A 14664-nucleotide genomic window follows, 5' to 3' on the forward strand; every position below is an offset into this window, starting at 1 on the left:
TTCAATCCCTGGGTCAGGGTGATCCCCTGGAGAAGGAAATGTCCAACCCACCAATATTCTTGCTTGGAAAATTCCATAGACAGAGGAGCCTGGAGGGCTACTGTCCATGGTGTTGCAGAAGAGCTGGACACAACTTAGTGACTAAACAACAAACTTACACTCATAATTCATACAATACAGGCATGAAAGATATTAAAACTTCAAAAGATCTATTTAACCAGAACAATAACTGAAAGATGTGCCAGGACAAAAGTGAAATACTTGTTTATCTTAAAACAACTGCCTAGTCACTCACTTCTTAGTTTTCTCCATTACTCTCACCACATATTTATTCTCTTAGTTACTCCTCTGCAATACAGGTAAACCTCAGATACCAAAGCTTCAAGGAACGCGTGATCGTTGACAGCCACATGCTCATCACAGCTGAAACATTCCTTACCTCATTTAAATTATTCTAAATTTAAGAAGTATTCATGCTGAGGATAATGTACCGTTTCTGGGCTATCTTAGAGTCTTTCATTTTAGGCACTACGTTCATACTCTCAGGGCCTCTGAAAGGCAGCTGAAGGTCTGCTTCTAATCCAAGCCCTTCAGGGGACATAGCACACAACAAAGCCACATCCAAATGGGCTGCCGATGGGCAACTCCTCTCTACACCCTCATCTGTGTGCTCCTAGTTCCTGACAGGCCAACAAGTTAGAAGAATGAGCGGCTGACATAAACCAGGCCCAATTTCCAAAGTTCAAAAAATGGGGCTGGAAAGGAAAAATTCCAGTTTGGATAAGAGTTTTCATCAAATCCTATAGCACCCGTTGCAAGTTTCTGTTCCAGTTCAACTCACCATTCAAAACATTAATTACCTGATGCTTACTAAGCACTGTATTTAGGACAGTTTGAATATCAAATAAAAAAATCCTGTCAAGAGACCAGGACTTCTGGTGAAAAAAAGTTCACTGAACTATTTTTCCCTCTAAAGGTTCCTATGTTGTATGAGATTTGAAATAAACGAATAGCTATGCCTGGATCTTTATCATTTTTGTAAAACCCTTCCCCCCCACGATCGCTAATGGCTAAAATCTCTAATACTGCTTGCCTTTCAGCAAATACTTTTTTAAAAAAAAAAAAAGAAAGTTTGTGCTGCTTAACAATCTTAAGTAATCCTTCCCTTATCTAGTTCTCTGATGTCCAATACAGCAGTCACCAGCCATGGTTAGCTACGAAGCACATGAAATGTGGCAAATCTGAACAGACGTGTTAATGGAAAATATTTCATTAGTACTTTTATGCAGATTGCATGTTGATATGATGTTTTGGATATGTTTGGATATGTTTGGTTCAATACATTATTTATATTTTTGAATTTATGGCATATTATTCAGTTGTAAAAAAGAATGAAATTGGACACATGCTACAGCATGGATGAAACTTCAATACATGCTAAGTGAGGAGAGCCAGACACAGAAGGACAAATATTATGTAATTCCACTTACATGAAATACCTAGAACAAGCAAATTAGGAAAGACAGTAAATAGAATAGAGGTAACCAGGCACAGGGTAGGAGAAACCATACAGTTCAGGCTCTGCAGGAAAGATGCCTTACTCGAGGAAGAGGGGCTGTGAGAGTCACCTGAAATCTCAGTATAGAGGACATACACGCTGCTAGCAAATCAGTTTATGGCTTTTTAAAGTAACTCTAATGAACAACTACCCAATATAACCCCACAAGGAAAAAAGTCTTAGCAAACCAGTTTGCTACCATTAAGCTTAAAAGACAAGTCTTATTTTTTCCTGCTGAAGAATGGATTTGAAGAGGACAAGAATAATCTGAAACCTCATAACCATTTCCACAAACCATTCCGCAAATGCTTTTTAACAAACATCTTCAAATTACTCTGACAAATACAATCAGCTTTGTGCTGAGAGCACTTCTCTACATAAAAGACACAGTTTTACAAAGGTAATACAGTACACAGAGAAGCAAACAAGTCAATGTTCTTCTAATTTATAGGATCCAGTCCTCTAAATTTAATGAGGCTTCCAAGTCTCAATTTATACATAGCCATGGACAGGGGAGCCTGGCAGGTTACAGGCCATGGAGTAGAGTCAAGCCACCACTTAGCGACTGAATACCACCACAAAAACACCACCCTGCTTCTAACTTAAGAAATACATTTAATTTTGTTGGATATTTAAGACAATGAACTGGTTTTGAACCTCTGAACACAGAAGAGGGTATGCGGTAACAAATGATTTGCAATTAGTTTATGTAAGAGTTGTTAGAAGGCAGATTCCAAATGTATCAAGCGTATTAACTGAAAATCAAATATACAATGAAATGTAAGACAGAGGAATTTCAGGGAAAAAAGGATTGAAAAAAAAAAAGATTTAACTCAGCTGACTTTACCAGAACTAAACCTACTTTCAGGAAGTCAAAGGAGAAATAGCATCACAGTCTTTCTCGGATTTCAACATTTAAGGAAGGCTTATAAGGCTATTCACTAACATAGAATAAAAATAATAACAACTACAACCACAGGATTCCCTGGTGGCTCAGCAGGAAAGAATCTGTGTGCAAAGATAGGAGACGCGGGTTCGATCATTGAGTCGGGAAGATCCCCTGGAGGAGGAAATGGCAACCCAGTATTCTTGCCTGGAAAACCCTATGGGCAGAGAAGCCTGGCAGGCTACAGTCTGTGGGGTCGCAAAAGAGTCAGACATGACTGAACACGCACGCACAACCACAGTAACAGCCATAACACTGACATCAAACTCCCTGCCTGCTATCTGCTGTGAGGACTTTCCCTTTATTATTAGCTCATTTCATCTACATAAACCCTCCACGGAGTCAGCAGTGTAATTATTAATATCATCCCTGTTTACTGATGAGGAAACAGAGGCACAGAGAAAGTAAGTAACTTTGCCCAAGGTCACACAGCTAGTAAACAAATGGTAGCGTGCAGAGACAAACCCAGGCAACCTGGCTCCAGAAGCCACTACTGTATATACTACTGCTTCTCATAATAGCCAGGGCAGGGGAGCAATGGAGGGGCTGTCACAATATTTATGGTGGGTCCCAGTGGCTCAGAGGTGAAGCCAGTAAAGAATTTGCCTGCAATGCAGGAGATGCAGGTTCAATCCCTGGGTCAGGAAGATCCCCTGGAGAAGGGAATGAATGGCAACCCACTCCAGTATTCTTGCCTTGAAAACTCCATGGACACAGGAGCCTGGCAGGCTACAGTCCTTGGGGTCACAAAGAGTCGGACACAACTGATCAACTAACACTTTCACTTTCAAATGTCATAAACGAACTTTAAAAAATGTAGAAACTAAGCATACTTATTGAGCCCCTCCTCCATACACTGGGCAACACTCTGGGGAAACTTCAGTAACAATAACTCAGAAGTGTGGCGAAACTGTCAAAATGAAATAAACCAATTTTCAGTTCAGTTCAGTTCAGTCGCTCAGTCGTGTCCGACTCTCCGCGACCCCATGAATCACAGCACGCCAGGCCTCCCTGTCCATCACCAACTCCCGGAGTACACTCAAACTACAGCTAAAAAATAAAAACAAATGGAGTGCCTAGAAGCTGCAGACCAATTGCCAATCACAGATCTTTAGTTTTACATGGAGTTCAGTAACATACTGAACAGAATGAAGTGCTGCTCCATAAACCACACCCAGTGGTAAACAACTACGGGAAATGCAAGAAAGAGGATGCAGGGCTATGTCTTGCCACATTTCCTTAATCGTGGAGTTTCCTCTCCTTAATAAGCTCCACTACATGTTGTCTGATTCGACATTCATGGATTTTTCAAGACACTGGCTTTCCCTACACAGGGGCCATCTCATCCACACATTGTGCCAACATCCGAAGGCCTGCCTCTGTAGTTGTGCACTTCGGGAAAAGAAGTGCTGCTGCAATCACCTGTGAGGCCTCCAGAGATTATCACGTTCTGGCAAACTGCCACCACATCCAAGCCTGCAAAGTTTAATCAAGCTTTATTAGAGTCAACAAAACCTTTACGAAATCATCTGTACAATTACTTCTGTTTTCATTTTTAATTAAGGCAAATTTTACATACAGAAAAATCCACCCTTAAGTGTTTAGTTCTGCAGATGTTCTGTGTGAGAAATAGACAATTGTGTAAACAGCCCCACGAGCAAAACACATTCGAGCTTCATGGTGCAGAACAATTCCCTTCCCCAAACTCCCTGCCACTCTACATCCAACCTGCCCCACCCCCAGCACCTTGCTCTTTCCAATACGAATGCAACTGTACAGTCTGTGTGTTTCTGAATCTGGCTTCCTTCACTTAGCATAATACATGTTAGATTCATCCATTTGTTGCAACAATTTCATTTATTTTTAGTAGTTCATTTATTTTTATTGCTCAGCAATATTCCATTGCAGGGAATGTGCCACAGTTGGCTTATCCATTTACCAGTTGAGAGAAAACTGAATAGTTCCCATTTTTGGCACTTGTAAACAAAACCCAAGAAAAGCTGCTATAAAACCTGCGTGCATGTTTTTGTATGAACATAAGTTTTAACTTCATTTGGGTTAAAACCAGGAGTGAGTCGTATGGTCTGATGTGTGAAGGGGTCCAGTGGTTCCTCATCCTCTCCAGCGCTTGGCACAGATTCTATTTATTTGAACCATAACAAACATGTGTAGAAGTATCTCATGGTAATTTACATTTCCCTGATGACTGATAAAACGGACCATTTTTTTATGGGCTCATCTATATTATCTTCTTTAGAAAAACGTTAGATCATTCGTCCATTTTTTAATTGGGGTCATTTTCTTTTGCTCATTCTTTAAATGAGTCTGCAAAATTCTTTATATATTCTGGATAACAGTTCTTTGTCAGATATGCGATTTGCAAATATTTTCTGCTACAGTCCATGAGATCGCGAAGAGTCAGACACGACTGAGAGACTTCACTTCACTTCTGTCAGTTTGTAGCTTCTCTTTCTGATAGCTTTAACAGCCTCTTTAAAAAAAGCAGACTTTTATGGAAGTCCAACTTTTTTTTTTTAATGGATCATGCTTCTGATATCCTATCAAAGAAATTTTTGCCTAATTCAAGTCACAAAGATTTTCACCTAGTGTTTTTTTCTAATAGTCTATAGTTTTACATTTAAGCCATAATCCATTTTGAGTTAATTTTTTTGCACACTGTGAAGCTAAGTATTGATTACTATTTTCTTTTTATTACTTGATCCGATGTTCTGGCACTTATCACAGACAGTATTTTTTTGACAACTGTTTTTTAAACACCTCTGTTTAGCCTAAGAATGTAACAGTAAACAAGAGAGTACAACATAATCAACTCACTAAAGTACACAGTTAGCAGGCTAAAAAAAGAGTAATAAGTTCATGCACAATGGCAAGAGAAGGGACTGAGCAGCTAACAGCTAGGAGGGATGTTATTTATACTAAGCAATAGTTCACCAGGCAGAGAATAACATTCTAGGAAGAGGAAATACCACAAGCAATATACAAAGATTTGAAAGAATAAGGCTTATTCAGGAAATAGCTATGGGGCAGGGGGAGGAATTCTTCTTAACCACTTTGTATTCATGGTAGACACTACTGCATGCTAGCATTTGGGTCAGGATGTTTTAGGGAACTAAAAAGCTAAAAATCTCATTAAACAAAAAAGCAACAAAAATTGATCCACTCACTACTACAGTATAATGTTTCTGCACCGATGAAAGCAAGTGAAACAAGTAAAAAGGCTTTCAGAATAAGCTGACAACCCTCAGCCTAGAAGTTGCCCTGGCCCCTCCTCCAACTGACTCTCCCCAAGACACGCAGGAGAGGAGACAAAGGCACCCAATAGAGCCTGCCTCCCTTAGGAGGCCTTCACTTGGCCCTCCATCACACACGGATCTTTCATTACCACCAAGGAAACAGCAATAGCACCTGTTCGAATTAGAACTGCCACGTTCCCAAATCCTGTTCAGCCCAGTTAGAATCAGGCAAGGCACAACACCAGCAACACTAATCTGCTCTCCCTTCCCAGTCCCTACTCTGGCCCTCAGGGACTCCTCCCCCAAAGCCCACTGGAACTTAAGAATCCTATGCCAAGTCTCTAAAAGGATTGTTTCTTGCACTAACAGAACTGGTGGCCCTGAGGACACAACTACTTTTGCAGATCCTGGGAATGGAGGCCCTTGTTCTTCCAAAGTCGTCCTTCTGCAGGGCCAGATGGAGGTGGGGCTATACTGTCACTGTCCCCAGACTCAGACCTTCCCATTCTTACGACTTATTACTGGGTTCAGATGGAAGAGCACAGTTCTTCCAAGTAAAGTTTAAATTTCCCATAACCCTCTTCAACTAAAGGTTTCATCCCATGTCAACATTTTGAACAGCATTTTATCTACATAACTTTTTGAATGAAATATTTCCCACAGAACACATGTTAATACATGTTTCCATGTGGGAAATACATATTTCCCACATAACACATTATGATCCCACATAATAACATGATGGCTAAAACTCCTGTTTTAAGAATTTCATATTAACCTTTTTGAAAAAGATATTGGTAAAATAACTTATCAGATATTAAGAATAGAGAAGAAGAAGAAATCTTGTAAAGTCAACTGCTATCTGGATAAAACTGCATCTATATCCTTACATTTATTATTTGCAGAATAAATAACACTTTCTTCACTGAAATCATAGCATTTCCTTCTGTCTTATCCCACATGCTCCACACATCAGAACATACCCCACAGTTTCTACTCTAGAAGAGTAGTCCAGAGACTGGCAGCTGGAGAAAAAAAGTATAGATTTTAAGGGAATTCCCTGGCAGTCCAGTGGTAGGACTTGACATTTTCATTGTTGTGGCCTGAGTTCAATCCCTGGCTGGCAAACTAAAATACAAGTCAAATGATGAGATTAAAACACACACATACACACACACGTGAAACACACACACACACGTGAAGGAGACCTGAGAGGTCATCTGACCATATCTATCATTTCTTATGTGTGCAAAGGTTCATCGTCCCTTCTCCCTCCCCTTGGCACAAACCCTTGATGGCAAGGTCCTCCTCTCTCTGTTCCTAAAAACTGAAACACAAGGCCCCTGAAACAGGAGGCACCCAATAAAAGCTGCTGAAAATAATACCAGATTAACAGGTAACTTTCAGTTGTCATTCTTCCCAACTCCTGCAGCATCTGACACCCTCCCTTCTAGTCCTTATTCCTCCTTTCATAACCTAAGTATCAAGCATCTTCACTCAAAAAATCTCAGTAATAATCTCAGGACTGAACTTGGAGTCATGTAACCTGTGTTGAACCCCAAGCCCTTGTTAGTTTGGGGGAAAGATGCTGAAATTTGTTAGGTCTCATTTCTCTGAAATTTAAAATATTAGATTTGGTGCTCTGATGCTCTATAATTTTTTCTATTTAACTAAACTTAATGCTTTCTTTCTACTATTATCCTTTACCTTGTCATTTTTTAAGGCCTACCATAAAAAAATCAGAACCTAAAAGAATACGACAGCTAACCTATCTATTTCTAGTTAAGGAAAATCAGTACACTGTGATTACTTTAAAGAGGAACTTTAAAAATTAGAAATTATGTTGTATCATGAGCCAGGAGAGATGAAATAGCCCCTTCATACCGAAAGAAGCATAACCCATTTTGATACAATGTTTTTCAGGAATGCAGGTCACCAAAATGGTTCAGTTTAATACAGTCATAAAATGTAGAATACTACAGGATGGTTGGACTGCACATCCAACACACAATCCTTCATATAAACATTCCCTCTGAGCTTTTGAGCATTTGGGTGTGCCAGAGTTTAACATGACACTTGTTCATAAGAACTTGGAGCACAGCTATTAAACGCTTATTTATCAGCAGGCAGTGGCAGGTCACAGGAAACTTCCAGTGAAGAAGTCTCCTTTCCCACAGGCATTCTAATTTTTATTTGGGGACCCACTGGTCTCGAACACGCACACTTTTCAACGAAGCTGACACCAACAGAGGTGTCAAGGTGAATGTCCATATCACATTCCCCAGGGAATGAATTCAGTGGCAGGTGACCTAAGCTACTGCAATCCAAACTTAAGACTACAATACAAATATTTATACAGGTCTAAAACATTTCCAAAATAAAAATTATCACTTCTTCAATTCACAAGCACAAGAGGATACCATCATACTTGAATTACAGTATTTAACAAGTAAACTTCATGCTTCAGTCTAATTTAAATGTACAAATTTATAAGATAAAATAGAACAATAAATATTTTATGTAGTAAAATTTAAAATGTGACTTTTACAGTGGCATAGCATCATCATGACTAACATTGCTACAAACAAATGTTTCAATACAAACACAAATATGATTATAAAATATAACTTTCTGGCAAACAACAAAGGCACAGGCATGGGAGGAATGTAGCTTTTTCATATGCAACAATTATTTTCAAGGCCAAAACACAATCAGTTGAGATTAATGCATGTATAGCTCTATGTCTGGAGAAGGCAATGGCAAGCCACTCCAGTACTCTTGCCTAGAAAATCCCATGGATGGAGGAGCCTGGTAGGCTGCAGTCCGTGGGGTCGCTAGGGGTCGGACACGACTGAGCGACTGTACTTTCACTTTTCACTTTCACACACTGGAGAAGGAAATGGCAACCCACTCCAGTGTTCTTGCCTGGAGAATCCCAGGGACGGCGGAGCCTGGTGGGCTTCCGTCTATGGGGGTCACACAAAGTCGGACACGACTGAAGTGACGCAGCAGCAGCAGCTCTATATCAATATAAAACTTAAAATTACCTCATTAAGAAAAAGCTTAACATTTAACTTTGTGTGGCATTAAATCCACAAGCAAAATATATGGGAATACAGGGAGAAAACTCATAATTTTCAAGTTATTAGTTAAGGAAGGTATTCAGAATCAGAAAACTGAGATTTGAATTTTGACTCACTAATATCTCTGATTCCTCAAACTACCCAGTCACATCTTCCATAAGTCTGTTTCATCTTCTATAAAATGTTGTCAAAGTAATAATTTGATTCATCCAATTAGGTAATTACTCAGGAAAATCAGAACACAGGAAAAGTTGGGGAGGGGTAGTGGTGGTGAGCGGCCAGTGGCAAATTAAGATACAGAAAATTGGTGAAGACTGTTTCAAACATTTCTACTAACTGAAAAAGTTAGAAGTAGCTATTTTGTACCTTTAACAAATAGCTTTTTCAAATGACATTTTAAGAAAATAACTAGAGCTAATGATAATAACTAGAGCTAATTTCACTATTATCTGAAAACATGAAATCTACAATGGAAAACTTTGCTACAGTTCCAATGCAAGAGAACATTCATATCAAAATCACAGTGAGGACAATGTTAACTTGTTTATTTGATATCAATGGTACTGCTAATGTAGACGCATCCCACAAAGACCAACAGTCAATTGGACCCATTGTTCAAGCTGCTGGATGTAACAACGAGTTAACTATGGCTCAGAAACTCATTTCATCATCCTGAAACTGTTCGGGCTCATAGTTCATGAGTCAAAAACAATAAACCAACAGCTTTAACAACCCAGACTGCCTATCCAGGTTATTCACCAGGCTTGGCACTCAATGACTTTTAGCCAATGCCAAAAATTGTTTTTAACATCAAAGGATAAAGATTTAAGACAAGAGAACATATTCAAACCCTAAAGGTGTAACAAGACTTTGCAGTACAATGGAGGCACTGTTGGAATAAGTACACACCATTTGGAAGCCAGAGTCATTTCAACTTGAGACTGGCAAGCGTATTTATAAGCAAGTCTTACTCAGATCATAAAAACTACAGGAAAGTGCCACCTTAAATTCGTTTTTGGAATAAGGCAGGGTATGCATGTACGCATGCTAAACAGAAATGTCCTGCTCAAAGACATGAGACAGACTTTTGTATTAACCCTTCATTTCCATTAGGTAATATCCTAATATGACTAATGGTAAGAAAACTGACAAACTGAAAAACTAAAATATTTGCTCTACCTTTTCAATATTGTGACTCTAGAAATCCAGAGACCAGTGATACACACAGCAACCCATTCTAGGCACTTCAGGACTGTCCTAGCCCCAAGTAGCTATTAGTAATTGCTATGCAAGGCCTACAGATCTCAAGCTAGAGACACACACCTCCTTACTAAAAACCTAAAAGCCTTCCGAGACTATGATTGTAAAATCAAACTACAACACAGATTCCTGATCTAAAGGAAAAATATAAACTACCACTCTAGTCTAAATCCTAGAAGCATCTACACTGTGTCAACAAATAACTACTGTCCAAAATGCTTTAGGATCAAGTATCTATTTTAATAAAGTTCTCTGTTCTCTGGGGTTCTAAAGGCTTGGAGAAGATACAGGGTATTTACTTATCAAAAATCCTGTTGCCTGTTACTTTATTACAGCGGCATATAAAAGATCATGAAAAGGAATTCATATACAGTTTATATTAGATAAATAACATTTAAAAACAAAAATCTTCTTCCAGATAAAATACGCTCTCTTCCTCATTCTTATGCTTTATTAATCCATTCTTCTGTTCATTTAACATACTTAGAGAACCAACAAAAGGGGAGCCCTCAAAAAATCAGAATACTTCTCGCCAAGATCCATACATTATTTAGTTTTAAGAGCCAGAGGCAATGATGAGAACTGTGCTGGATTTCTTTTTAGTTTGCAATTCAGTACAGTCAGATTTCAGTTTGCAGGGAGAGAAAAAGAAGCAGTGTTTTAGGCTTTTAAAGGACTTCATCAGGTCACAGAAGGTCATCTATCTCTGTACTCTCAGTCTGTCTTCAAATATATTTACCAAAAATACCAAAGTTTCAAAACATTAATGAAACTCATAACAACTATGAATTATTATTATTGCATATGACATATTGCTAGAACTGAACTGTTTAGATAGAAATTTTAACCTCAGGAGACCACACCACAATCATCTGGTCAACTCTTTTAAACCAAGCAAATAACATTGATTTAAAATCTCATGGAGGAAAGAGGACAAGAATTTTCTACCCTTAAAGAAGCAGGATACTACTCTGCCTGAACAAAGAAAAAAAAGAAACAGTCGTGTAGAAAGACTGCTGGCTAACTGCCGCCCTCTGGCTGGCAAGATGCCACCCTTCAGCTGGAAAAGCATTTAACCAAAACATTCATTTATAAATGTCTCTAGTTGTGATGCATTTTTAATGTTGTATACATCTCTAACTTGAGTAGAAAACAACTTTTAAGAAGAAAATGAGGAACAAAGTCAGAAATTTCGCAGGATTAAATTTTTTTTTCTTGGTCATTATCTTTACTATTTTTTTTATTGGAGGCTAATTACTTTACAATAATATATTGGTTGGTTTTGCCATACAGAGGATTAAAATTAAAACACTATCACAGGAACATTTATTTAAAAGAAAATAATACTAAGAAGGGGGAGATGTATCAACAGTTACAATACTGAAAAAAGAAATGCTGGAACACAATGTGATTATAGAAATGAAAAATGTCAATTAATGGTCAGGTGTCAAATCATCATACCATTCTAGCTCTGAAAAAAGGAACATAAGCCTTTCTCTCTATGCCTACTGGAAAAAGAGATCTGACTATCAGGCAGGTGCAACTGAACATGGCCTGGAAAACACAAAGGTCTCAGCTCAAAAGGAGGTTTTAGTGTAAGGGCTGGACCATATAATGTAAAAGAGATTGTGAACTATCTTGAAGGGAGACTTAAGCATGATTTCTCCAGTAGGGAAAAGGGGGAATCAATTGAAGCAATTATTTTTAGTGCTATAGTCGTCTCACTACTGAAAATTTTAGAAGTACAAATGTCATTACATCTGCCATGGTGAATACAAAGAGGCTTTTCTTCATGCAAGAAGGTCTTCTTGTTAAAAAAAAAAAAAATTTATGATCTTTTAAAAAGGATAAACGAACGATAAATCAAAACCAACCATAAAGAATCAAAGAGTTTCCAATGTATAATAAGTGCTTTACTTTAGAACTTAAGTCTATGAAGCTGGTGACTTAGGACTCCTACAAATACCAATAAGAACAGAAAGATGAGAAAAGCTTCCTACCCCCTTACAGCACTCACTGGCAGTGCCATCCATTTGCCAATGGGCGTATTCTAATTTTTTTTTATTTTCTCCTGTTGTTTCAAAGTATTATTTAAATCTCAACTTTTTTTTTCACTTTTGTTGGAGTCATTACTTTTGTGATTATTTTTACTCCAAAAATGTTATTTGAGTACAAAATTAAAACACTGTGATTTTTAATGGTGGTTTAGAGCAGAACAAATTACATTATACAATATATTTTTATTTTATGTTTTAATGTATTTTTTAAATGATACAATTTCTCCTTTAAAGGTGAGTTTCCTAAGGTAAGCCCTCCAAGTTTACCACAGCACAGTGGTCGTGTATATGCAGAGGGGACTCTACTTGGTTCTGGGATTGGTCCAGAGCCAGGTAGAGTTCCAATGCATGAAAAGCTTTAAAATTCTACCTTAAGGAGGTTTCATCTGCCAATAAAAATTGTTAAATTTTGGCATAAATACTGGAATCCTCAAAATCAGTCATTTCAGAAAAAACTAATCTCAACTGATCCCTGCACATCTTTGTTTTGATCAAGTCACATAGCTTTACTTCAGCTTACTTAAAAAATTATTCTACCTAATATAGAGTTGTATTTTTTAAATAACAAATAAATACACTGTCAGCTTGTAGAAACGTGGGAAACTAGGTGTCATATATCAACTTTCACTATCATTTCTCCACAAATGCTGCTGCCGCCATTGGTGTCCATATGCTTCCTCTTGTCAAAGTTGTCAATTCCTCAATTTCAGCATTTAATTTATGTATTAAACACTCCATTGCTTCTTGGCCTTTATTAGCGTTAGACGATATACTTGCCATCAGCTCTTCAAGGTAACTGCCGATACTGACTCCTTTCACAGTAATTATGGCTTTTTGAGTCAAAACAGCTTTTTCTGGGGCTTAAGAATGTGGTTTGTATGTAAGTCTCTCATCTACTGAAACCTTATTTGTAAATGAAATATTCGCAGATTTAAGTTTCGCTGTTTTCTCTATGGTATCCACTATAGAATGTTCTTGCACATATGCTTTGGTTCTTGCTGCACCAATAATTTCACAATGGAAAGCAGTCCCCACTCTGTCCTGAGAAGTGCATGGCTATGCAACTTTTCAGAGGGATCTATGTGTCTGTCCAGTACATCAACTCAAATCACACTCAGGTTCATAGGGTTTGGGTATTTCTGCATTGCAGCTGTTGTAACGATTTCCCATGGGTGATCAAAGACGTGCTCCAAAGTCCAGATCTTAATGGTGCCAGCAGCCAGCACAGTGTCCAGGCGGCATTAGGGCACAATGAGGCAAAGAGGCCACTCTTCCCCCACCCTGCCCCTCAGCCACCCCACTGGCTGCCCCTAAATCTCACTTTTTACATTATACTTTTATTAAAAAGACTCTCCTTGAGGAAAAATACCAAAGGCATATCTGTACAATACTCCAGCACAGCGTCTTGCAGAAGTCTTTAATAAATATCAGTAAATATGAGGCAACACAGAAATCCAGATGAATTTGAGAGTCAAGTCCTAGGCAGGTTGATAAGAAGTCCAGGAGGACTTCCTCTCTCTTCCCAAGGAGGAGAGAGGGGTATGGGGCTCTTGAGGAGGAGATGTGTGTGTGTGTTAGTCGCTCAGTCATATCCGACTCTTTGCGACCCCACAGACTGTAGCCCACCAGGCTTCTCTGTCCATGGAATTCTCCAGGCAAGAATACTGGAGTGGATTGCCATTCCTTTCTCCAGAAGAACTTCCCAACCCAGGAATCGAACCCTGGTCTCCTGCATAGCAGGCAGATTCTTTACTGTTTGAGCTACAGGGAAGTCTGAGGAGGAGATAGGGGTCTGGAATTCTCAAGGAGGAGGAAAGGACAAACTTTTCTTTCTACATTCCTTAGTAAGGACTTCCCTGGTGGCTCAGACAGTAAAGTGTCTGTCTACAATGCGGGAGACCCGGGCCCAATCCCTGGGTCAGGAAGATCCCCTGGAGAAGGAAATGGCAATCCACTCCAGTACTATTACCTGGAAAATCCATGGACAAAGGAGCCTGGTAGGCTACAGTCCATGGGGTCGCAAAGAGTCGGACAGGACTGAGCAACTTCACTTTCCTTTCCTTTAGTAAGGATTAAGTAACATCAGCGTATCCCCTCCTTGAAGACAGTTTCTCCTTCTTGTCCTACTAATCCTGTTATCTTAAAATGTATATTATGGGAGTGGGTCTGGTAAGATCTTTCTATTTTTAGTTCTAATCCTGTCATCTTAAAATGTAAATTGCTGGAGTGGGTCTAGTAAGACCTTGAGACCTTCTTTTGACTTACTGTAATAACCAATTAAAAAGTATGTAATTCCCTTGCTAAGACAAGGGGGGAACTCTCTGTCCCCCTTCTGATGTCTATGTCAGAAGCTTTCCAATGTCCTCTTTTACTTTAAAAAAACTCTGCTACAACAAAGCTCTTGAGTGATCAAGCCTGGTCCCTGGTTCCGAAGCTAAATCTTCTTTGGAGATCACAAATCAGACATCATTCACTGTAAGTTATCAAATTTATATTCAAAGTCATT

The 14664-nt window shown here is 38.8% G+C and overlaps 1 protein-coding gene and 1 pseudogene across 8 annotated transcripts in view; both read right to left on the minus strand.

Annotated features, from left to right (window-relative positions):
• The window catches only part of SRPK2 (SRSF protein kinase 2), a 248353-nt gene that overhangs the window by 170119 nt on the left and 63570 nt on the right, over positions 1-14664 (minus strand). The window lies entirely within an intron of this gene.
• On the minus strand, positions 11034-13399 carry LOC148778327 (PRELI domain containing protein 3B pseudogene; annotated as a pseudogene).

The sequence above is a fragment of the Moschus berezovskii genome, chromosome 3 (genome assembly GCF_049115385.1).
Source record: "Moschus berezovskii isolate FMDL1 chromosome 3, NW_MosBer_1.0, whole genome shotgun sequence".
Lineage (NCBI taxonomy): Eukaryota > Metazoa > Chordata > Mammalia > Artiodactyla > Moschidae > Moschus > Moschus berezovskii.